The sequence below is a fragment of the Symphalangus syndactylus genome, chromosome 10, assembly GCF_028878055.3.
Source record: "Symphalangus syndactylus isolate Jambi chromosome 10, NHGRI_mSymSyn1-v2.1_pri, whole genome shotgun sequence".
Taxonomy (NCBI): Eukaryota; Metazoa; Chordata; class Mammalia; order Primates; family Hylobatidae; genus Symphalangus; species Symphalangus syndactylus.
In genome coordinates, this window is record NC_072432.2 from 9,719,300 (window position 1) to 9,746,127 (window position 26,828).

Genomic DNA, 26,828 nt, shown 5'->3' on the forward strand with positions numbered 1-26,828 from the left:
AATTTTCAAGCTAATAAAAATGTATATTTATATCTACAACTTTGCCCAGAAGAAAGATATGAAGAAATATATCCTTGCAGATTAGAGTCAATTTTTCTATATTTCTCTTTGTATTCTCTTTAATATGTAAGAGATATTTAGCAAGAGAGAAAATGTGTTATACGTGAATAAAAACAAAACCACACAAAAGAAGCAAAAAGGAGAAATCTCTAAGCTAGCAAAAAATAAACATCAAAAGAAGGAAGTTAAAACATTAGCAATACAATGTTGCCTGCATAATATAAATGATATAAATATAATTTTTAATATAGTATATTGAAGATGAATTTTAGTTGCTGGCAAGTTTTACATGAAGAAATACTTAAAATTTGCATGACAGAATACTAATTCTAGTCTCAAATCATTAATGTTCCCACAGCACTAGAGTTAAAAAGAAAATAAAATGAACCAAAAAATAATTACAAATGTTTTTCTTGAAGGAGCTTATGTTACATTTTTATAACCTTATATACTTTATGATATGAATCATGAAATTCTAATTCGAGTACAGTTTTGTCATTATTTTGAAAATTGTTTGGTAAGTAAAGTTCCTCTCACCCCCAAATCATGGTAATTGTTTTGATAAAATCAGTTTTTTCACAGAATACACACGTTATTTTTAACACACACACACACGCACACACACACAAACTGTGGTATTAAATGCAACTTTAGAATTTCGTAATATGTTATCGTTTTATGCAGGTTTTGTGAACCTTTTCTAGGGGCTGTTCTTGTTTTTGCAGAAAATCAATCTTGTAGTGATTATAACTGCAGGTCAGAACTAGGATATCATGGGGATAATGTAATGTTAACTGTACAGCATAAGATACACAATTCTACATTCAATATGTTGTTATTTTAGCTTGAATTATATGTTACTACAAAACTGACTAAAATTAAAAGGACACACAGTAACCAGTGTCAGTGAGCACAAGAAACAATTGGAGAGCCCATAAATTAGCAGCATCAACTAGAACCCAACATATGCATACTGTCATCTTGGGCAGTAATCTCACCTCCAGATATGTACCCTGTAGATGTGCGTGCCTATGGCTGCCAAAATACATAACATTTAAAGCAGCGCTGTTCATAATAGTCCCACAGTAGAAATAATCTAAATATCCATGACCAGTAGAAGAATAAATAAACTGCTGTGAAATATACCACAGTGGGGGAGAAGAACAGACTGCTGTTACATGCAACTGAATGAGCCTCACTAACTTAATCTTGTGATAATACAGCCAGACACAAAAGCATACATTTCAGTTATTTGAAATTCCAAAACAGGAAGCTCTTCTAGTGTCTTGAGGTCAGAATAGCAGTCACCTGAGTTGCTCTTCATTAGCTGGGAGGTGGTATGAGGAAGGCTGGAGGTGTCTTGTGTCATGATGTGGGTCATGGATGTAAATGTCCACAAAAGTTCATCAAGCGTGACATTATGATTCATGTCCTACATGTAGGTGTACCTCAATTAAATGCATACATATCTGAGTAAAATCAATGCTTCAAGGAACTAAAACACAATAAAGGTAGAGGTTAGTTTTGTGTAATAGAACTGTGATTGCGTTTTATTTTCTTTTCTGCACTTTTTTCTTCTCTAAATTTAATTGAATGCACACTTTTATAAGAAAAAAATCAATATTTATATAACACATAAGTAACCATAATGACAGAAATAAAGGCAAGGATAACACTTACTTTTATATATGTTATAAAATTGATTGGTCCAGTTCAAAGTTTAGTGTGTTTTGCTCATTTTGTACTTACTGTTCTTGGGCTTTATTTTATAAGAAGTGTATTCAAAATGAGTGGCTTACTATTTAGTCTGTAGGATAAAATAGTTTTTTTTAGTGCAATATGTTATCCTTTTGTTAGGGGTGTTTTCTATTCAGAATGCATTCATAAAAACTGTCCAAAGATTTAACTCTTGTGGCTTAGGGGAGAGATGTAGTCACTGAAGATGAGAAGGACTGTTTTGTTGCTCTGTACGTCACTGTGGTCTGTTGAAATTGAAAACATCTGTGCAAAGGAAATGACCCTCTAATTAGAACAATGTGTACGGCATAGCAACTGAGTTTGGGAGGCTGATTGAATAGCGCTTGAATAAAGCTCTTAGCCTTTCAGGTTAGATTTTGTGTTTATAGGCTGATGTTGGGTACACATCTGTTTCCACCTCCTGTACATTTCTTGGGTTCAGAACAATTGAGTTCCCAGTGCAGAAATGCCTCCTGAAAAATACTTTTGACTTAGTCTGTCATGTTTTTGGCATTTTTTAATGGAAATTTTTTACTGAGATCATTATAGATTCACCTACAGTTGTAAGAAATACCTTCTCCATTGTTAACATTTTACAAAATGATGGTGCAATATTACAACTAGGATAATGACATCGATAGAATCCATCCATCTTATTCAGAGTATCCAAGCTTAACTTGAACTCATTTGCATGTGTGGTGTGTGTGTTTAGTTCTATACAATTTTATCACATTGTAGATTTTGTCATCCGCCACCACAGTCGAGATACTGAATGGTTCCATCAACACAACCATCCTCATATTGCCTTTTAGCCACACCCTCCTGTATCTTCCCACGGATTCCAACCCATTAGCAACCACTAGTCTCTTCTTCATTTCTAAAATTTTGTTATTTCGAAGATGTTACAACAATATAGTGTGTAACATTTCGGAACTGGCTTTTTCCACTTATTCCACATAATTTCCCAGAGACATATCCAGGTTGTTGCTTTGCACTGCTCAGCGGTATCCAATAGTATGTGTGTGGGAGTTTATTCATGTCTTGAACTACATCTGAGAGGTTTCCAGTTTATGGCTATTATAAATAAAGTTTCTGGGTACATATGTATGCTGTGAAAATAAGTTTTCATTTTTCTGGGATATCTACCCAAGAGTAAATTTACTGGGTCCTATGGTAATTGCTTGTTTAGTTTTATAAAAAAAAAGTGCAAAACAATTTCAGAGTGTTTGGGCCACTTCACAGGGCTCACCATAATGTATGAGTGATTCAGTTTCTGCACTTCCTCATCAGCATTTGGTATTGTCCTTATTTTTAATTTTAGCTAGTCTAATAGATGTGTAGTGACATCTTATGTGGTCTTAACTGGCATTTTTCTAATGGCTAGTGATGTTGAAAATCTTTCCATGTGTTTATTTGCCATATGTATGTCTTTGTTAGTGGAATTTCTCTTCCTGTCTTTGCCCATTTTCAAACTGGATTATTCATTACTGTTGAATTTTGAGAGTTCTTTACATATTCTACTTACTAGCCTTTGCCCTTTGCTAGCTATGTGGTTTGAAAATACTTTCTCTAGGCTGTAGCTTGTCTTTTCATTCTCTTCACATGGACTTTCACAGACAAAAAAAAAGTTTTTAATTGTGTTGAACTCCAAGTTATCAATTTTTTCTTTATGGTTCATGCTTTTGCTTTCAGTTAAAAGAACTCTTTGCCTAGCTTTTGCTCCTGAAAATTGTCCTCTATCTCTATGTATTTTTCTGAAAGTTTTATGGTTTTATACTAACGTATGCAATACATTTTGAGTTATTTTTTTTAAGATGTGAAGTTCAGGTTGAGGTTCATTACTTTTGGCTTATGGATGTCCAATTGTTCCAGCATCATCTATTGAAAATGCTATCATTCTACCATTGAATAGCTTTTGCACTTTTTCCAAAAATCATTTGATCACATTTGTGTGGGGATATTTGGGTTCTCTATTCTATTCCTTCCCAACTTATGGGAAGCAAAGATCCATAGGTCTTTGCTTTGCTTTGCTTTGTCAAAACCACACTGTTTGGATTACTGTAGCTTTATAATAAACCTTAATATAAGATAGAGTGATTCTTCTTACATTATTTTTTTTTTTGTAAGGTTGCTTTAGTTATTCTAGGACCTGTGCCTTTCCATACAAATTTTAGAATAAACTTGTTTATTTCTACCAAAAACCCTGGTGAGATTTGGTAGGAATTGCACTGAACCTGTAGATCAATTTAGGAAGAAATGGCATCTTTACTGTTGACTTTTCAAGCCCATGAACATGGTATTTCTTCCATTTATTTATGTCTCCTTTTATTTCTTTCATCAGCTTTTGGTAATGTTCAGTCTGTAGACTCAGTATATGTTTTGTTAAGTATTTTATTTCCTTTGGATGATTGTAAATGATACTCTGTTTTTAATTGTTATATTCTCATGTTTACTACTAATATAAAGAAATGTTAGTGATTTACTTGTGTTGACCTCGTATCTTGAAATTTACCAAACTCAATTAGTCTAGGATTTTTCTTTTGGTAGATATCTTGGGATTTTCCATACAGAAATCACAGCATCTGAAAAATGGAAGTGTTTGATATCTTCCTTTTCAATTTGTATTTTTTCCTTATCTTATTTTATTATTTACCTATTTTAGTGCCATACATCCCCATTACTGTGTCAGGTAAGAGTCATGAGAAGACATCCTTGCTTTGTACCCAGTTCTAGGGAGAAACATTCAGCCTTTCATCATTAGTATAACGTTATCTGTAAATCTGTTGTTGTTGTTTTTTGTTCTGTAAATGTGCATTATCAATTTGAAGAAATCCCTCTGTATTCCCTAATATGCTGAGAGTTTGATCAAGAAAAGGTGTAGAATTATAGTCATTTTTACTGAATCCATTGATACCATCATCTGATTTTCTTCTTCTTCCTGTTGATATGATAAACTGCATTGTAGAATCTTGAATAAGCCTTGCATACCTGGAATAAATCCCATTTGATTATAATATATAATCTTTTCTACACATTGTTGGATTTAATTTCCCACTAATTGGTGAAAATGTTTAACTCAAAGTTCATAAAAATTGTTGGTCTGTAATTTTATTTTTTTTACTACATGTTGTTTTGACATAAAAATTTATTAGCTTTATAAAGTAGGTTAGGAATTAATCTCTTTTTAATTTATCTAGAAAAATATGTAAAACTGGTATTAATCATTCTTCAAATATTAGATAGAATGCTCCACTGAAAGAATATGTGCTTGGAAATTTCTTTCTTGAGAGCATATACATTTTAAATTCAATTTCTTTGATAGTGCCAGGCCAATTCAGATTGTCTACATCAGTGTGATTGTTTTAGTAGCTTTGGTTTTAAAGAATTGGTACATTTCTTTTAAGCTGCTGAATTTCTGAGCAGAAACTTGTTTGTAGTATTCACTTATTATCCTTTTAATGGCTGTTGGATCTGTCATGATAGCCCATATTGTATTCCTAATATTGGTGATTTGTGCTTTGTTTCTTTTTATTTCTTTAGTGTTTATGAAGGCTTTATTCAGCTCCTTATATTTTTATTTCCTTTGAGACTTCCTCCTTGACCTATGATTATTTATAAATGTGTTTTTAAAATTTTCATGCCTCTAGAGATTTTCCTGTTGTATTCCATTTAATGACTTCTGGTTTCATTCTGTTATGGTCAGAGTATATATTCTGTATGACTTCAATTATTTAAATAGGTGAAGATTTCTGTATGGCCTAGGTTATAGTCTATTTTGGCTAATGCTCCATAAGCCCTTAAAAAAGTGTATATTCTGCTGTTGTTTTGTGGATGTTCAATATACTTCAGTTAGACACTGTTGGTTGTTGGTGGTGTAGAGTTTGTCCGTATCAACGCTGATTTCTTCTCTAGAAGTTCTATCAGTTACTTACATAGAGGTTTTTACATCCCAGCTATGATTGTGGAATTGTCTATTTCTTGTTTCAGCTCTATCAGGCTTTGCTTCATACATTTTGTGATTCTACTGTTTGGTGTGCGCACATTTGGAATTCCTATGTCTTCATTGTGGACTGATTCTTTTACAGTTATGTAACATCTCTCTATGCATCTAGTGATTTTCCTTGCTTTGAAGTCTACCTTTCAGATACTAATATAGTAAATTCTATTCTGTAATGATTAACATTTAGATGAGGTATCTACTCCTATTCTTTACTTTTGACCTCCTTATGTCATTAAATTTGAAGTGAGTTTCTTATGCACAGAAAAGTGACTAGAAGGATTGTAATGTAAAGAGTTGGTCATCCACCTCATAAATGATTGAATTAATAAGAGGATTCCAAAGCATTGAAATAAATAGAAAGGAATGAATCCATGATAATAACAATGACTGAGAACACAGTAAATCTCTGTGGGAGGAGGTTTCTCAGACCTAGTGAGGAAGGGGTGTTTTTTTCCCTATCCACTTACTATTAGAAAGGCTCTCAATCAGTCCTTTTTGCCAGTTATGCCAGCTCCCCTGCTGTTGCAGGACAAGCTCCCTTTAGATCCTGGCAAGGAATGAGCCCACCTGGGTTATCTTTCATTGCTAGGTTGGGGTCAACAACATCCAGGTTGGTTCCCCTTGTTCTACTGGGAGGAGGGGAGATGAAATATCTTCCCACTGTATTGGTCCATCAGTCCTGGGGTCCTACATCAATTTGCCTCCCTCTTGCCACCTCCCAAATGTCCCCTGTGGTTGCCTGTTGCATAATTTTCAGGAATTGTAACTGCAATTAGATAGGAGGAATAGGGGGTGGAGGAAGACAGGGGAGTCTGTATTATCTGGTCCAGAATGGAATTCCTAGTTGTTTGTTTTTAAATGACAACTGATACTATTCATAGTTTGACACAAATATCCAGTTGACATAATTTCATTTGATACCAGAAAAATGTTGAAGGATTATGGTTTTAGCATTTAATGTGCATCACAAATGAACAATAATGTTTATTTTCAAAATCCCCAAATCTTGACTTTTAAAGCTTTTTTTCCTATTCTACACAGCAAAACTATACAATTATTTTTCTCTTATTTGAGTTCTGTGTTTGATAACACATAACATGCGAAACAGATAGAAATGGGCTTACTTTGCCGCAGTGGATCTTTTTCCATGTCCTCTTTCATGTATCACATACACTACTAGCCCCATGGAAATAACAATGCCGGCAGCCGTGGTTCCCACATTCTTCCTGAATCAGCAACGCGAGTATCACCTGAGCATTTGTTAGAAATTCGCATTCTTAGGTCCTATTCCAGATTTTCTGAATAAGGAATTCTGAGATGCACGGCCCTGCCGTGATGCATGGCCTCATCACCCCCCTTTTTTTTTGTTTAGACGGAGTCTCTCTCTGTCACCCAGGCTGGAGTGCAGTGGCTCGATCTCGGCTCACTGCAAGCTCCGCCTCCCGGGTTCACGCCATTCTCCTGCCTCAGCCTCCGGAGTAGCTGGGACTACAGGCGCCCGCCACCATGCCCGGCTATTTTTTTTTTGTATTTTTAGTAGAGACGGGGTTTCACTGTGTTAGCCAGGATGGTCTCGATCTCCTGACCTTGTGATCCGCCCACCTCGGCCTCCCAAAGTGCTGGGATTACAGGCGTGAGCCACCGCGCCTGGCCCATCCCCCTTTTTTTAAAGACTCAAATGACAGGGGCCAGATTACAGTAGATTCAACTTGACTGGAAAGAGGGGAAATAGAAATAATGAGAATAAACAACTAATAACACTCTTCTTCCTTAGTACCTGGTTTGTATTCACACAGAATGACTTTCACTGATGCACATCAACATACTCATCTATGTGATAAAACTTAAAGTGGTTTTATTTTTTCTACTTATACAGATCTTTACGTATTATGAATAAGCATGTACTACATTTCACCAAGGCAAAGAAACAGGAAAAATACTCTCTTGAGTAACTAGTTTCTGAAAGTTAGATTGACTACATTATCTGTAAAGTAATTGACTGTAATATTCTAGCTATGTATTTTTTACCTTATGGTACTCTTTCAACTCTAATTCAGGAGGGTAAGGTTCCAACAAGCTGCAACCTTCCCCTTATTGTTTACAAGAAACCATGGTTCCTATTTTAGAAAGGCTATTTTTTTTCTTTACTGACCTGAGATGTAATTTAATCAATCAGATCTCCCTTTTATGCCTGCTGCTGTGAAGCATTAAGCAGATTACAGTTGGTTGTTGAACAATATAGGTTTGAACTGTACAGGTCACTGATAGGATTTGCTTCCACCTCTGCCACACCTGAGGCAGCATGACCAGTCCCTCCTCTTCCTCCTCCTCCTCAGCCTGTTCAATGAGAGGGTGATGAGGACGAGCCCTTTGTGATGACCCACTTCCATTGAATGAATTGTAAATATAGTTTTTCCTCCTCGTTGCTGTCTTAATAACCTTTCTTCTCTCAAGCTTACTTTATTGTAAGAAGGTAGTATATATACATAAATATCTGTTAATTGATTATTTATGTTATCAGTAAGGCTTCTGGCCAAGAGTAGGCTATTGTGTTTTTGAGGAATCACAACTTTCACGTGGATTTCTGACTGCGACGGTGCTCAGTGCTCCTGTCCCCACATTGTTCAAGGGTTAGCTCTGGTTAATATCCATAATATTATAAAGCACCATGTACCACAGTGGGCCAGAAAACTAATCCTGGGGCATAATTCTTAGGTATTACTCAAGAGAACAATTCTCTGAAGTGTAATAAGTTTGGGAAATTGCAGATCAAATGGAATTGAACGTCAACTTTGGTCTTTCTGTCATTTTATTTTTACTGCTGCAGGAGGTTTCGGCACATTTAAAGGCTTCTCTAAGCACACAAATTGAAATATTTCCCAGGTTTACCTGTCTCAGAGAGTGCACTCCTGTGTGAGTGGGATTGGGGTATAGTGTGGTGTGTGTGCATGCATGTGTGTGTGCATAGCGTGTGTATGAGATACTCTTGCAGAAGCAGCACCTCATGGAACATACTCTGCAAACTGAGAAATGCTGCTTGATGGTGCCTTGGTTTATGCCTTTTCCTAAATGTTAAATTCCATTATTTCTTTTTATAAAATTAAAACAAAATTAAACATAATAGAGATGAGGTCTCACTATGTTGCCCCGTCTGGTCTTGAACTCCTAAGCTCAAGTGATCCTCCTGCCTCAGCCTCCCAAAGTGCTAGGATTACAGGCATGAGCCACCATGCCGGGCCTAAATTCTCTCTCAGATGTTTTAAATGTACATTATTGTCTTTCCTTTGCTGTAAGATGGAATTTTTTTTTTTTTTTTAAATAAAGGAGAGTAAACAAACAACTTGTTGGGTCATCATAGATTAGCACAAATATTTTCTTATTAAATGTAAAGATTATTGTAAGTATAAGGCTCCCCAAAATGACATTTTGTTTTAGATTATTTTAACCTGCATGCCAAAATTAAATTAAATTATAACGTCTTAATTACTAGGTGTGTCAAAAAGCAAAATTTTCCAATTAACTAGAAAATACTGGTCCACCTGACTTCCCAGAGATGTGCAATTCAAAGATTTCCCTATCATTTTAAATTTATGACAATCTTAGTTATTTAAGGAAATAAATTAATAAGTATTAACATATTGTAAGTTTTAGTTCATGTTTTATCCATTTAAATTAAGTTTGTAATATTGGCTAATCAAATGATTGAATTAATAAGAGGACACCAAAGCATTAAAATAAATGGGAAGGAATAGATCCAAGATTGTAACAATGCCTGAAAACTTAAACACTATTCTTTCTTAACCATTTATTTTCTTCAGCCATTTATTTTCTATATACGTATATGTATTATATTATATATATATATACATACACTCACATACATGCATGCATGATATCTAAGTGAGCTCAACACTCTGTGTCTGAAAAATATTTCAAATACTTTTCGAACACTCTGGATTAGAGAAAATAAGCGTCATCAAATATATTTTCCTTGAATTTCGCACCCCTTGTATTTAGAGGAAAACTTAGTCCATGTGTTTCTGCTTATTTAACATTTAACCCATCAAATCATTTGTTTTGAAAATAATACTTATGTCCAAAACTTTCTGAGTCTTTATAATGAGTTCTCCTTTCAAGAATTTGGCATAAATTGAGGAGATTTTAAAAAAGTAGTTTAAGGTATAGTAGTTCTTTCAAACCAATAACTTTTAAATAATGAACTATTCTGGATAAATATTTCTCCAATATTTGTAATTCTAATCTATGTTAAGATAAAATATATATGTGTTTTTGTTACCTGAAGATCTTTCTAATTTATGTATTGTATCTAAGAATATACTTTTAAAAATACTTACAGAACTTAATATCAGATAGAACTATAAGCAAAATTATACTTTAAAGGAAGAAAGAAATGCAGAATAGTGGAAATCATATGTAAAAATATATACAAGATTTTTAGTGCAGAGATATATTATTAATAAATCCAAGATAGTTCTTAACAGAAGTGGTGTTTCTTAATACTTCTTATAATCAGATTGGTTTAAGCTTTATTTACAACTAAAATTATAAGATAAAAATTGATTTTTAAGTGTTTTTAACGTAAAATAACCATACATTAATATTTTATATGCTAGAAGATATAGTTGCTTAATATTATCTAAGCAATGTTTCAAGCAAAAGAATTGTACTGGACTTAGGAAATTTAGAGATGTTAATATGAGTGCAAAACCATTTATTACTAAGCACTAATTAATTCAAAGAAAATTAGGATTTGTTAAAATAGAGATCATTAATAGTTTGATATAATATATATTATGTGTTTAATATATAATTATATCTTTATATGTAGTTCTATGTATTTTTAAATTGACCTTTTTCTTTTACCTCATCATTTATCTATGTTTTATGGGAATTATCTCCATCTATGTTGATGTCTATATCCACATCTATCAATCATTTATCAACATTTGTATAATCTAGATATATGATCACTTTAAATGGTTTCATAATATTCTATAATGTATGGATATATCAAAATTGTTCCACTATTTTTTCCTTTAAAAATATATCATGCTTTAATCCACTACCCTATGAAGAATGTTTAGAACTTTTGCGATGTACAGTATGAATGTTTTTGCGAATTCCATCTCTTTACACATACAGTGGTTCTAGGTGGGAAGACTGCACAAGACTCGCAGGTGATCTTAAATATGTTGTTCTGTATTTTTTAAAAAAATTTTTTGTTGTTGTTGTTGGTTTGTTTTTGAGATGAAGTCTTTCACTCTGTCACCCAGGCTGGAGTGCAATGGCGAGATCTCAGCTCACTGCAACCTCTACCTTCTGGTTCAAGCAGTTCTCATGTCTCAGCCTCCCGAGTAGCTGAGATTACAGGTGCTACCATGCCCAGCTTTTGTGTTGTGTGTGTGTGTGTGTGTGTGTGTGTGTGTGTGTATTTTTAGTAGAGACAGGGTTTCACCATGTTGGTCAGGCTGGTCTTGAACTCCTGACCTCAGGTGATTCACCCACCTCAGCCTCTCAAAGTGCTGGGATTACAGGTGTGAGCCACCACACCCGGCCTATTGGTGTCTATTCCAAGTTCAATGGGACACCAATGGAGTCTTTGAAGCAAGCATTTGACATCAGATTTGTGTTGAGAAAAGACTACAATGATTGCAGAGTAGAGAATGGGTTGGAAAACGGTGCTGCTTGCAGAGAGACTCTGGAGAGACTGCTTAGAAAGATTTTTTTTAAAAGAATTTAGCAAGAAATGTTTGCAGGCTGAACAATAATTTATTCATAGAGAGCAAGAGAAATAAATGCATTGGAGAAAAATTATACAATGAAATCATTGGCACTTGGTTTAGCAGAAGGTAAGTTTGACAAAAGAATGAGATTGAAATAGGAGGCTGCAACTAATTATGAAGAAACCTATTACTCTGAGTACTTAAAAGGAGAATTTGAACAGAAATTTCTTTATTAAATCATTATTTTTCTTATTATGAGACTGATGATTAATGAAAATATTTGGTGCTTAAGACACAGGCACTGGGTTAAGGATGTCTTAGTTTGAGTCATAGATTCGCCTACACATCTTGTGATAAGTGATGTAACCTCTCTAAAAACTTGTAGAATTTTTGCTTATTTGTTTTGTTTTTGTTTGTAAAATGGGGCTACCAACCCCATGTGATTGCTGAGAACTAAATAATGAAAAATAGTGCTTAATATGACATGTGACACAAGTCAAAGAACTAAATAAATATTCATTATTACTGATGGGTTTTATCATTATCGTTATTAATTGGGGACAATATTCTGAGAAGAGTTCATTTTAAAACTACAAATAGAGGCAAGAATCACAGTTTCTATTGATTCAACTGCTATTACTGGGGTGGGGAATTCCCTCTCTGTAAACATGAACTTTCAACGTAAAAGGAGATCAGTGCTAATGTTTGGGAAGATCTGTTTATTTTTGACATTCCCCAGGGAGCATGGGAACCCTGGGCATCTCAGCCATGCATTTGTTTACCTTTGGTTTACCAAGGGAACAAAAAATCACGAAGAAATGCTGGACCAATTGTCATGGATTAATAGTTCATTAGTTACATAATTATTCGAGAAATAATCATAACATAGTAGATTTATTTCTAGAATAAATAAAAGAACATGCATTTTATATTAATTGATAGACAATATCATAGATAACACACATTAATATTCACTTCAGGTTTTATCCTGTTATTTCATTAATCTAGAAAACAAACTTTTTTTTTCTGGCTTAAAGTATCAGCTCAGTTGTTCTACTAATTTAAAATTGTACAATATCAGTACACGTATTATAATTGGTTGCCACAGGGTACAGATCAGTATTTCTATGTGCAAAGTGGAAACTATAGCAAATACTAAATGCTAATATATGTGCTAAGTCTTAATTCATCATTTTATTTTGGAACAAAGGAAATCAAGGGAAATGAATTTGCCAATAAACTTTAATATATGTCTCCCTGGAGCAATGATTATAAGATTAAATTGCAGAGAAATACAATAGTATGTACACTAAGCGATTCAAAATATGTCATTCCCTACTAATTTGGTCAAAGCCAGGAATTTAAAAAAAGGAAAGATTAGTTTCTGTTGAATTTCATTTTATGCCTTATGTTAGAAATTTGTAAAACTGTCTCTTGCTGGCTCTCAGATTGTGAAATAACAATGAATGCAGCTCCAGGCAAGCTGCCTTTCAGGCAGACCTGTCAGGAGAGAGACAGACAGTTCAGGGTAATTCATTCTTGCTACCGAGTCTCAAGTGACTTGTGAAGGAATCTGGCATTTCTAAAATATAAATAGCATTAACTCACAGCAAGAAAGAGAAAGTGTTCTTCATGCTTACTGAGAGGCAAAAGATCAGCAGTGAGCAACGGAAAGTCATCATGGGGTTTAATGACAGGATTTTTAGAAAAGGGGAATTTCATAGTAACTAACTGTAAAGGACACACCTCACCAAGTCGACGGATTTCCTGAGGGTAATTGATTCCCAGTGTTTTACAAGTCCATGTTCTTCAGGATGATCTTAGTGTGCACAAAAATCACATGCAAATGAATTTTGGATCAAGATACAAAAATAAAATAAACCACTGAAAATAAAATGAAGGGAACTAGGAAAGCGCAGAACAGGCTCAAAGCCCTAATGCTTTTGCTCATTAATTCAGCAAGTAACTCACATTCCAATGGAAGCAGAAGAGGTTGAGCCCACAATCAAACTGTCACTGAATTCTAAAACAAAACTGAAGTATGGACTTCTTCTCATTAGGGTCACGTTGCCAGAACTATACAATGAAATGCCTGGCCGTGAGAGTCCAGCAATTTTCTTTGCTCTCAGAGTTCCTGTGTGGAAAAGAAATCTGAGAACTCCATGGTGGTAAGTGTTATTACTTCAAGAATTCACCCCATGGCATTCATAAATCATTGTATTTCTACTGCTACTCTATTGAAGTACTAAGGGAAAATATGAGGAAACATGAATGAAAGGAGGTGTTAAGGAGGGTTTATTTCTTTTCTTTCCTTCCTTTTTGCTGCTGTTAATTTACATAGGATCATATGCTAGAACTGTTTCCCATTTGGGTTTTATTTCGCAGAGCCTATTGAGGAAAACATTAAAACATCCTTTAAACAGGTATTTGTCAACAGGAAAGACCAACAAGATAGGAAAGGAACGATGGCCACTTAGCACCTATTTGTCACTGTGTTAGGGTAGGAACTGTCTTGGTCTTGTCCCTGGATATCAGTGGGTTGGTCATTTTATTCAAATCTTTTTCCTACTGATTTCGCACTGCTTTTGGGTGTCATCACATTTTTAGTATCAACAGGGTCCATGGCTTGGGATGCTTGACCACCATCAAAAGCTCAATATATATGCATGAAGCCAGTCTTGTTAGACTGTAGCCTGCCAGGCTATGAGACTCATGATTTCCCATCTCCTAGAGGTTAGGAGCTTTGGTGATCTTAGCATGGGCATAAACCTAGCCACTTAGAATCTGTCCCCTGTTCATTTTTTAGGACTCTTCATTTAAATGAAATGCATATATTTATTCTATGATAATATGTTCTGTTAGACCAATATGCTTTATTATATCTCTTTGATGTCAACACAGCCTATAATCATATAGACGCAAGGAAACTCTGCTAGATGATGTTCTATTCAGATGTAATGTGGATCAGATGGTGACATTTTAATTCTTACTACATTTGCTACCAACATGACACATGGTAGAAGTACATCTCCCATCTTCCTTGGATCTTATCACCTGCCTTCCTACCTGACTGTGACTCTCTTACCTTCCTCACCTGCCTTCCTCTAGAGATGAGTGAGATGGCCAAATGGCCAGCAGCCCTGTTCCCATGGCAACACCTTTCCCAGTGCAAAAGAAGTTTGTGATTTGTGGTTCTCCCTGCTGTTGATGAGGCCTGAAACTGAATGAGATTTCATTTCTTAGACTTGAATAAATTGAATTTGAGGCGTCTTTTCTATCACAGTCAATCTACCTGTTATATTGGTCTCAGTGTCCTCGACCCTGTAAACACCCAGGGTATAGCCCTGGCAGGCGTAACGTGGAAACTCTTGACTGATATTCTTCATTCTTGCTGAAACATGCAAAGGCATGAGCTACAGGCTCAGAAGGGAGGTTTACTGCCATGTCTTTTTACAAAGCTCCTTTTCCTCCTCTGTATAAGGGGAGTTGATGTGTGTGTCCTCTCATTTAAGCAGCCGTGCACTGAGCACATGCATCACGCTGCACACTGCTCCAGCTTACAGAGGAAAAAAAGAGAACAAAGCTGCTGTTTATGAAACATACATTCTGCTTGGGGAAGCAATAAACACACAGACAACTATTTGGGGGGATGACAGGAAACAGGATCAAGTAAAGTAAAGTGTTAGAGCTTGGGGGGGTGCACAGCTTTCAACAGAGAAGATGAAGACAAGAACACCTGCCGCCCACACTGTCAACTAACATGAGAAGTCCCTGCAGAGGTGAAGGGCTGGGAAAAAGGTAACTATTATCACGCTGTTGTGCCAGTTAATGTGGATTTGTGCTCAAAGTAAAAGCAAACATCACCATCAGATATAGTAACAGAGGTAGTATGAAAACTAAATGATCACATCATGAGTAAAACCCATTCATTCTAATCATTTCTTTAATTTATTGGGCAGCTACCATGTACACCACACTGTAATAGATCCTTCATATATAGTATTTTATTTTATGGTACCTACAATCCTCTTTTACATGGTCCCTCCACTTTATGGTTAAGTGGGCTAAGGTAAGAGAGATTAAATGACTTCCCTGGTGGACTGTGGTGTGTGAACTCTGGGATTGGGAATCCACCCAGGCCTCCAATCTCCTAGCTCTGTGCTAGGGAGCTAGTATTTCTTCTTCATTAAATATTTCATGGAATTCACCAGTGAAACCTTTTGGGACTGATTTTTTTAATGTTATTAACTATTAATTCCACCTCTTTAACACATATAGCACTATTCAAGCTACATAGGTCTCCTTTTGTGGGTTTTGGTAGTTTGTGCCTTTTAAGGAATAGATCCATTTCATCTATATTATCAAATGTATGACATAGAGTTGTACATAGTATTCCTTTAATATCATTTTAATCTCCATAGAATCAGTAGTAAGTCTTACTTGATTTCTGGTATTTGTAAATTTTGCCTTCTCTCTCTCTCTGTTTTTTAAAAAACTTCTTCTCATTTAACCTGGCTTGAGGTGTTGCGATTTTACTGATCTTTTCAAAGAACCAGGCAGCTTTTTGTGTTGCCAATTTTTTTCCATCATTTGTTTTCAGCTTCACTGACTTGTGCTCTAGTGTGTGTTATGTGTTTTCTATGGCTGGCTATAGGCTTACATTGTTCTTTCTTCATTTCTTAGGTGGAAGCTTATGTTATTGATTGCAGGTTTTTTTTCTAAGTATGCATCCAATCCTATAAAATCCCTCTAAGAACCACTTCTACCATACTCCATCCATTATATAAGATGCATTTTCCTTTAGTTAAAAATATTTTTTAACTTTTCTTGAGACTTCTTCGACTTGTAAATTATTTAGAAATATATTGTTTAACTGTCATATATTTGGAGGGTTTTCCAGCTATATTTTGGCTATTGATTTCTAGTTTAATTCTGCTGTGTTCTAAACACATACTTTGTTTGATTTCTATTGTTTTAAATTTGTTAAGGAGTGCGTTTTAGACTAGAACGTGGTCTATATTGGTGAATGTTTCCTGTGAACTTGAAAAGACTGTGTATTCCACTGTTACAAATGTATTCTATATATGTCAATTTGTACGTGTTGATTGATAGTGCTCTTCAGTTCAACCATATCTTTACTGATTTTCTGTCTGCTTAATCTATCAGTTACAAAAAGTGGGGTGTTGAAGTCTCCAACTGTAGCAGTACATTTGTGTGTTTCTTTCTTCAGTTCCATCAGGTTTTGTCACATGTATTTTTACCCTCAATGGATGCACCTTGAGGACTGTTATGCCACATGGAAAATTCAACCCTTCATCTCTCAGATAGAGCCTGTGCCTTGCAGTGCATCTGTCTGTAATTCACTGTTATTATATTACGGGCGTGGTGGGGAGGTGAGGAGGAGGGGAGTGTTGTACCATCTTCCCTTTACAAATCAGTGTTTCAGGAGACAGTGTCTTGGAAATGTAGTTTTCACAAGTGTCTCTCCAGTGGTGTAGCTTTTTTCTCTCCACTATCCTTTCTTCCTTCTACGGCCTCAATATTCTCCATCTATTTCCTTGAAGTCCTCACTGCTATTGCTTGTGGGTTTTGGAGGAATACCCTTCCCTCATGGGGATATGGCTTTGGCAGCATCTTTTTCCCTAGTGTGTAGGTCTTTTTTATGGAAAAAGTTATGTGTTTTACAATGATTACTTTTATCTCCCTGCTGAAATGACCAAGAGGGGATGTTTCTCTGATTTTCACTGTGAGAAGTGTGGGTTCCTGGAGGTAAAGCCCACGAAAGTGTGAGCTCCCCTAAGACTGCAGCACCACGCTGGACACTAGCCTCCCGCAGGTCATCCGATGACCGTGCCAGTTTTCCTACCCCTCAGGGCTCTGGCAGCTTCTGTTCCAGGTGAGCACCTCTGGGCTGTGTCTCTCCAGGTGAACTTGTCTCTCCAGATATTGGTGCTGTAGTTTTCTTCGCAACCTCAGTTCTCTGATGGGTCTTATGAAGTTGTTTGTTTTCAGTTTTTCCAGATTTTTCTTATTGTAAGGACAGAGTGACAGCTTCCAAGTTCTTTCGTGTTAAAACTGAAAATCTAAGCCCATACATATGGTATTTTAACAATTGTAGACATATGATTAAACTTGGACATTTTAAGATTATATGTTCCCTTAACTAGAGAGCTTACTTGCCAAGATGATGGAATTATTAAGTGGTATAGAAAATATCTTTAAAATTACACCCAAGCTCATACCTATAGCTGATAGTGAGTCAAAACTCCAGAGATTTTCCAAGTCAAGTCAGTAGGTTAGCTAGAGGCTGTGAAGAACACAACATCAAATCCTGTCATCAAATTAAAAAGAACATGATGTAAGTATTGAAGAGCCGGGGCCGGAATCTGAAGAATATTAAAATACTCTGGTGTTAGTATGAGTAGGATATAGTGAAAAAGTTAAATAGACAAAAGGTGAGTCCAGGAAATCACAAGATACCAGGGATCCTGTCTTCATCCAGAGTTTATGAGCTCCTCCTTTTATGACATACAGGACAAGTGAGTCTGTGGGGGCAGAGCTGATACACATGCTCAGTAGGGGAAGAACTCGCCTCATTTAAGGACACAGCTCTCAACTAATGACGCCATGCAGTATGTTGAGTAATGCATTGAACATTATTAACTATTCCAATTAGATAAATTTTAGCCAAGAGGATTTAAATACACGTGGAAATGCTTGCATAGACAAGCATTCTCATAGATAAAAATTCTACAATTTACTAAAAAGGGGAACTTTTTGAAGCCAAGCTTTAGCCATGCAATGGTAAAAACAAACTAAGAAATTAAAAACTCATAATGGTTTACTGGTGTAGTGGGGGAAGTTGTCTTTCTAATCAAACTCACTTGGATTCAAATCCACTTTTGATTTTTACTCATCATACTCCTTAAGTTGCTTAATCAATCTGCTTTCTACCTTCAGCTATGAAATAATGTCTCCTGTGTATACAGCATAAGAGTGCTATGAATTATCCTATATCCGTTGAAAATTATTAAAAAGTTACTGTGATTCCCCCATGATGCTGTAGTATGTTTGACATCTGGAGTCATAGTTTAACCACCTCTGCATCACCAATGCACAGCCTAGTCCATGGCCCTGGACAGCGTCCAATGAATATTTGATGAACTAAATGTCCTCCCTCCTCTGACCATTTTAAACATTGCAAATTAATGTTCTTATACCCATTCTTCTTTAATCACTATAAAATAACTTGTTCACTACTCTGTACTCTACAAAGCATCATAGCAGTTACCAAAAATAAATAAATAAATAAAAAGGTAGAAGGTAGTATCATCCTCTCAAGGAACTTACAGTCTATCTGCAGAGATAAAAACACCTACACAGGTGTTTATTAACAGCCCTGGGTGAGGGCTAATAAAGCACCCAATGAGTAGAGCAGACGTTGTACTGGTATCTATGTCTTACTGCATGTGACCCAGAAACAAAAACATGACTCAACCTGCATTCAGTAAAAAAGGAAAATGATTGACTCACAAAACTAAAAAGTTAAAAGAAAAACCTGGCACCAGGCAAAGGTGCTGCAGGGCCTGTCTTTGTCTTGGGCTCCATATCACCTGACTGGCTCCATCCCCTGCTCTATATGGTGGAGTCTGGCATCTTTAGTTTCACGTCACGGAGGCATCCAGTCTAGAGTAACAGGGAAACTCTCTCCTCCAAAAACACGCACAAAAAAATCATGCCCCTCAAGTTTCACTCACCTTATTGCCTTGCTTTGCATTATGTTATTATCAGGCACCAGTTCCTGTGGCTAGAGGGATTGATTATTGCTGATCAAATTCCCCCAGATCAACTCATTTCTGCATCCTGCAGATGGACTTGTCCCTGGAATAATGTTAAGAAGACTGTGGTAGGGCAGTGCATTTGCTTCTCTTGAGGATCTTGTTAAATGAGATTCAGATTCAGCAGCTCCAAGGTAGAGCCTGAAGTTCTGCCTTTCTAACACCTCTGGGGGGCACTGCCGCTGCTGGGCTGATGCCTCACTTCATTTTAGTTAGCAAGGGATTAGAGGAAGTGTTCCCCGGGGACTGCTGGAAAGTTCTTGCTGCAAGAATTAAGGTGGATGATGAGTGGTAGAAATAACAAATGCATATTCAAAGTGAGGGTTGAGAAGGGTAGCCTAGAGTGAGCTGAGGGCTGGTCATGAGTGGTCTTATTAGTATCCTGTGTGAGCGGGTGGCTCGGGAGCCAGGCTTCCCAGCATGGGACTCACATCTTCCACCAGCTACTCTGTGCTTGTTTCCTCCATTGCAAGATTGAAATGATATAGCTATTATGTCATAGGGCTGTTAGAGGATTAAATTAGTTACTATTTCTAAAATACTTAGAATAATACTGTACATATACAACGTACTCTAAGTTTGCTCAGATGAAAATAACTAAAATAAGCTACATATAAAATAAGTAATTATTGGGGGTAGTGTTTATTTTTTAATTTCTTTTTTGTGAGATGGTCTTGCTCTGTTGCCCAGGCTACACTGCAGTGGCTCAAACACAGCTCATTGCAGGCTCGACCTCCCAGGCTCAAGCAATCCTCCTACCTCAGTCTCCCGAGGAGCTGGTACCCGCCCACCATGCCTGGCTATTTCTCTGTTTTTTGTATTTTGTTAGTAGAAACAGGGTTTCACCCATTGCCCAGGCTGATCTCAAACTCCTGGGGTCAAGTGATTCGCCCACCTTGGCTCCCAAAGTGCTGGGATTACAGGCGTAAGCCACCGCACCTGGCTGGGGATAGTATTTAAAAAGACAGTATCAATAGGCTAGAGTTAGTGGTTCTCACACTTTAACATGTATCAAAATTACCTGGAAGGCCTTGTTAAAAAAATGACTGTTGGGCTTCATTCCCAGTGTTTCTGATTCCACAGTTCTCAGGAAGTACCTTAAGCATGACACTTCTACCAAGTTCTGCATGGATGTTGATGCGGCTGATGTGAGGACCTAAGTTTGTGAGCCATCAGGCTCGACTGCATGTCTCAAACAGGAGGGCACGTCGAATGGGAACTAGGAACCCAATCTGACGCAGAGTGAAAAGGATCTTAAATGCTGCATGATGAGATAAAGTCTGCAGCTGAGAAAACGATGCTACATGATCATTTATATTCTCCTAACAATTTTTATTCCTACGGCTTGCCGCTGCGTAGCAGTGGCATAGGGACATGCAACGAAGCAGTGGAAGTGCCTCATTGGTGTTCTCCATGCTTGAATTACCTTCTCAGATTATAAGTTCAAGACATAGCATTCTTCCCTGTTTCCTTGAAGACCTGGTGATTTAATATCCATTCAATCTTCCAGTCTTTGTAATCTAACTTCCACCATTCATCTCCAGGTAAATTAAGCACAGTAAAGAAGTGGGAATTAGGAGACCTCTCTTTTAGCTAAAGTGAAGCCTCCAGCAAAGTCTTGGGCACAGCCCTCAACTCTCCACAGGCTCAGGATCCTTGTCAGGTGAAGACAAAAATAAACCACCTCTACGTTCTCTTTCTCCACGCAAGGTTCCCGATGCAGAACTGTGGAATTTGAGTAGCCCATTCTGTTCGCCTGCCTACCTGCCTGCCTGCCTGGTTATAAAACAAGAAAGACGTTTGTAGTTATAGAACCTTTATTCCAATGTGAGCCATTCATGTTCCATCCAGAAATGTGGAATTTGACATTGAAAATTAACAAGTATAGGTTCCTTTGGCAGCAGAACCATGTCAGTGGCGACGCTCTGAAGTGCAGATTTACGAGGTGGCCCAGCGCCCCTATGTCTTAGGGACTGGCCTTTTAAATTTCACAGATCTTATCAGAAACACTTCCCACACCCTTAATATTTTTTGGTTTATGTTAATTTTGTTTAGGGTCTATGAAATGCAATGACAAAAGCAGCAAATTGTATTTCTACAACTTCATTTTTCCCTGATATATTTTTGTATCCTTAAATACAAATGATTCACTGAACCTGACATCTGTAAATACACTGAATAAAGGGAGTTATAAGTATACCAGACAAGTACCATAGCCTTCAGTACAGCAATCTCATTAGACTCCACCCCAATTTTCCAGAGAATTCTTGTAAATGTGGGAGAATGTTTTATTTTCCACTAAATATGGGATTAAGATTTAAGCAATTTTATAAAAACCTTCAAGGGCAGACTGTCTTGTCAGATAAAGGATTTGAGGGTGATCTAGTGAAGGGATATCTTGATAATGTAATAAACTAGACAATCTCCTGAATACACCTGAATTTTAAAAATACGCTGCCTTGAGTGATAGTGCTTTTAACCCCAGTAACTTGTGGTAATCATTTTTTTCCACTCCTCATGACTTTGGCTATATTTTTTTTTCCTAGGAGAGATCAGCCTAGTCATCCTTGTTGTCTTTGCCTATTTTTAAGTATGAATGTCCCTTTAGAAATGAAAATACATCCTTCAGATATATTGTTTAAAATGGATTGTTCAGGGCCAGGTGTGGTGGCTCATGCCTGTAATCCTAGCAATTTGGGAGGCCGAGGTGGGCGGATCACTTGAGGCCAGGAGTTCTAGGCCAGCCTGGCCAACATGGTGAAACCCTGTCTCTACTAAAAATACAAAAATTAGTCAAGCATGGTGGTGCATGCCTGTGATCTCAGCTACTTGGGAGGCTGAGGCATGAGAATCGATTGAACTTGGGAAGTGGAGGTTACTGTGAGCCAAGATCAAGCTACTGCACTACAGCCTGGGCGACACAGCAAGAATCCGTCTCAGTAAATAAATAAATAAATAAAATGGACTGTTCAGGAAAATATCTGATATTATTGGTATGTCAGTTTAATTTTAAATAGTCAGCAAGAGAACACATGTTTATCTAAAGACCTAGATAAACATCATCTGATGTGTTAGAAACTTCTTTAGAAAATTTAAAATTCTAACAAGAAATGGGGAAAGGATTCCCTATTTAATAAATGGTGCTGGGAAAACTGGCTAGCCATATGTAGAAAGCTGAAACTGGATCCCTTCCTTACACCTTATACAAAAACTAATTCAAGATGGATTAAAGACTTACATGTTAGACCTAAAACCATTAAAATCCTACAAGAAAACCTAGGCGATACCATTCAGGACATAGGCGTGGGCAAGGACTTCATGTCTGAAACACCAAAAGCAATGGCAACAAAAGCCAAAATTGACAAATGGGATCTAATTAAACTAAAGAGCTTCTGCACAGCAAAAGAAACTACCATCAGAGTGAACAGACAACCTACAGGATGGGAGAAAATTTTTGCAACCTACTCATCTGACAAACGGCTAATATCCAGAATCTACAATGAACTCAAACAAATTAACAACAAAAAAACAAACAACCCCATCAAAAAGTGGGCGAAGGATATGAACAGACACTTCTTAAAAGAAGACATTTATGCAGCCAAAAAACATGAAAAACTGCTCATCATCACTGGCCATCAGAGAAATGCAAATCAAAACCACAGTGAGATACCATCTCACACCAGTTAGAATGGCCATCATTAAAAAATCAGGAAACAACAGGTGCTGGAGAGGATGTGGAGAAATAGGAACACTTTTACACTGTTGGTGGGACTGTAAACTAGTTCAACCATTGTGGAAGTCAGTGTGGCGATTCCTCAGGGATCTAGAACTAGAAATACCATTTGACCCAGCCATCCCATTACTGGGTATATACCCAAAGGACTATAAATCATGCTGCTATAAAGACACATGCACACGTATGTTTATTGTGGCACTATTCACAATAGCAAAGACTTGGAACCAACCCAAATGTCCAACAACGATAGACTGGATTAAGAAAATGTGGCACATATACACCATGGAATACTATGCAGCCATAAAAAATGATGAGTTCATGTCCTTTGTAGGGACATGGATGAAGCTGGAAACCATCATTCTCAGTAAACTATTGCAAGGACAAAAAACCAAACACTGCATGTTCTCACTCATAGGTGGGAACTGAACAGTGAGAACTCATGGACACAGGAAGGGGCCTATCACACTCCGGGGACTGTTGTGGGGTGGGGGGAGGGGGGAGGGACAGCATTAGGAGATATACTTAATGCTAAATGAAGAGTTAATGGGTGCAGCAAAACAACATGGCACATGGATACATATGTAACAAACCTGCACATTGTGCACATGTACCCTAAAACCTAAAGTATAATAAAAAAAAGTTAAAAAAAAAGAATCTAATAGACTTGTCACTTTCTCTGTTTTTCTAATTATTTCTTTTTAACTGTTGACAGAAAATTGAATGGAACGCAAATAGGACTTACCCCTCCAGTACATAAATAGGCAACTACCCACATAACATGGTTTGCAGAGGGCTCAGAATTTCCCTCATCCCCTTCCTCTGGGTAGGAAATATTTAGGATTCAGCCCTTAGAGATGGAGGCATTGGTATCTGTGAGAGGCTAAGACACTGGTAGGACATATTTTATCTGATTAAACTTTACGGTCAAGTAGGAGAAATATGGCTGGAGGAGGTTGAGGTGTGTTGCACTGCTCTGTATACCGCCATGTACTGCATAACAACATTCTGTTCAATGACTGAATGTATATACAATGGTGGTCCCATAAGATTGTAATACCATATTTTTACCCATAGCCTTTTCTGTGTTTAGATACACAAATGTGTACTGTTATGTTATAATTGCCTTTGGTATTTAGTCACATGCTGTACAAAATGCCACCTAGGTGTGCAGTAGGCTGTACTGTCTACGTTTGTGTAAGTTCACTGTCTGATGTTTGCACAAGAGGGAAATTGCCTAATGACACATTTCTCAGAACGTTTTCCCATCATTAAGTGATGCCTGACTGTACTTGTGTTTGTATTAGCCAGGCACATCTACCTCCTATGGCAAATGACCCCTAAAGCACAGAAGCTTCACCCAATAGAAGCTCACATCCTACTCATATAGCACTTCATGCACCTGCTCCCAGAAAGCCTTCTGCATAATGTTTCAGGGACCCAGGACCCTTCTACTATGTAGCTTTATTTTCCTTTATGACCTCTTCCGTGGGCTCTGAGGTCTTCCTTCAGCCTCCCAATAGGGAAAGAGGGAGAATGTGGTGAAAAAGGCTTTAGTGGCCAGACCAGAAAGGGATGGCATATTCCACTGGCAGGAGCTTGCCTACATGAGCACCTCTAACTGTCAGGGAGACTGGAAAATGCATCTTGCTGTGTGTCCAAAAAGAAAAGGAAATCACATCAGCATCTGCCACAGGGCCCTGAGTACGTGGTGAGTGTTTTCAAGCCATAGGTTTTAGTGTCAAAAAAGCCACATATTTATTCTGGCAATGCTACTAGCCATGTGACCCTAGGTGAGTTGTTTAATTAGTTAAATGTGCACTTTTAGGCTCTTGAGCCAGTTTTCCTCTCTTCTCTCCTCTTCTTTGTCCCATCTCTCTCTCTCTCCTCACTCCCACTGCCCCATTTGTTTCCTACTTTCATTAAAATAAATATGTCTAAGCCTTTTTTTCTTCTTGGGAATTACCTTGTACAGTAACAGTGAGAAAATTAACATGTAAAGCACAAAAAGTTACCTCTTTACCTGGGACCAAGTGTGAGCTCAAAGATGTATTAGTTTCCATAATTTTAATATACCCTGAAAAGACTTGGGGCAGTGGTGCCCGAAGTGAGTTTCCTTTTCTTTGTCATTTGGCCAGCATGGATTAAAACATCATTCAGTCTTTGAACCATTAAATAACAAGGGTATTTCCTATCTCCCCTGACCCTATACTTAAGTTCTTGGAGAAAAAATACGAAGAAAATTTGGGGCTATGAAATTCAACTATAGTTACAGCATACCTCAGAGATGTAGTTTCCTTCCCATATGATTTGAAGAAAATGTATCAGTACAAAGGAACAAGATATTTTTTAAAAATAATACATTGCATAAGATCTTAGTATCTTTGGGAGTTGAGCCCTTGGTACTCTTCAGCCCACCTATCCTGACTAATTGAATCTGTTTAATTGAGCTACAAATCTATGAGGATGAGTTCTTAAGGGATTTTGCAAGCCTCCTGCTTATAGACAAATCAAAATGATTACAAAATAGTTCTTCTCAGTGTGCTTGGCTTCAGATTTCTATGAAGTGAGAAATAAAAGGAGGGAAAATGTGCGCTTTCTAAAATACGAAGAAGAGTTCGTTGAGCCTCAGGATTAGTTGAGTCAGATGTTGCTGTTAGCTCCTGTTTAAAGAAAGTGTTCTCACTTCAAATCTGAACGATGAACATCCCCTGGAAATGGGCCTTCGATTGAGATATTTTTCTGAAAATTGCCCTACTTGCTCTACTGCTATAATGTTCAAAGTGATACGGACAAATAGTAATTAATGAAGCAGTTCTTTTTGAAAAGCAGGTAAATCATAGGACCCTGAAGTTAATGTAATTTTTCAGAACACTTGAATCAGTATTCTGGGATCTACCCCAGTTAAAATTCATGGAATGAAGCTTTATGGAATTCAAAATGCTTAATAAAAAAAAGAAAGAAAGAGAAAGAGAGAAAGAAAGAGAAAGAAAAGAAAGAAAGAAAAAGGGAAAGAGAAAGAAGGAAAGAAAAAAGAAAAGAAAGAAAGAAACAAAGGAAGGAGAGAGAGAAAGAAAGAAAGGGAAAGATGTGGTTAAAAAACAGGTATTTGAAGCCAGCTGAGACTGAAGCTTAGTTGTTCTTTGGCATTTTAAAAAATAAGAATAATGCAAATTCTGCTTTCTGGAAATACTTCACGGAAAAGAATTGGTGGTTTAATAAAATATTTTCCAGCTGCAACTTTTTTCACTTCCGGCCATTATTTGCAGATACAAGAAATGGAAGTCGTGTATTTAAAATGATAATTTGTGAAGCTAAAACATAAAATGAATATAATTGATCACATGGTTAGGTTAATTTATACACCTAAACAAATGACTTTTTAAAATTCTCTCCAGCTTTAATATTCTGAGTTTTAGACTTTCTTATATTTTACCTTGCAATATAAAGGTAAAAGAGATTGGATGTTTTGTAAAATATCACTGTTGGTATATTTGAATATTTTATTTCTCAGTGTTAGAATATTTGATTTGAGAATTAAACTTTAGTATCAAAATAGGCAACATTAAGTAATGGGGTTATGAAAATGGGATCTGCTCTCTTCTCAAACACGTGTTACCAACGAGAAAATCGAAAGATTTTTTTAAACCAGCTTTCCAGATAATGATTGTTTTGCAGCTTATTTTTTAAGTTGTATTTTAAACCAGGTTTGGAAA

The 26,828-nt window shown here is 36.8% G+C and overlaps 1 long non-coding RNA gene across 1 annotated transcript in view; it reads left to right on the forward strand.

Annotated features, from left to right (window-relative positions):
* The first annotated feature begins 13,477 nt into the window (after positions 1-13,477).
* The window catches only part of LOC129491685 (uncharacterized), a 32,118-nt gene continuing 18,767 nt past the window's right edge, over positions 13,478-26,828 (forward strand). The window contains exons 1-2 of the long non-coding RNA XR_008660587.2: positions 13,478-13,709; positions 19,411-19,513. This is a non-coding gene — a long non-coding RNA (uncharacterized lncRNA). The remainder of the gene's footprint in view (positions 13,710-19,410; positions 19,514-26,828) is intronic.